The sequence below is a fragment of the Charadrius vociferus genome, unplaced genomic scaffold, assembly GCF_000708025.1.
Source record: "Charadrius vociferus isolate BGI_N301 unplaced genomic scaffold, ASM70802v2 scaffold793, whole genome shotgun sequence".
NCBI lineage: Eukaryota > Metazoa > Chordata > Aves > Charadriiformes > Charadriidae > Charadrius > Charadrius vociferus.
Genome location: NW_009647833.1, coordinates 1,181,066 through 1,181,365, shown reverse-complemented (window position 1 = coordinate 1,181,365; position 300 = coordinate 1,181,066).

Below are 300 nucleotides of genomic sequence, written 5' to 3'. Positions count from 1 at the left end.
TTCCTGCTGCTGAACACCTCCACTGGCTGAGGAGGAGCATGGCTTTGCAATGAATTATCTTTACTTGGGTTGTTTTATGGAGGTTCTGCTCACCTTGGCAGAAATACTTTGCATGGTGTTGCGTAATCCATGTCTTGAACATTTGGGGATTTTTTTAGTTTGAAGTTTGCATAATTATTTCACACTGAACATGGTTAGAAACAGCACGTGGTTCCCACTCTATTCCTTGAGGCTTGCAGATGGTAAAAATCTGTCCTCTCACATTAATTTGTGTCCCCACTAAGCGCTTAATATGAGATG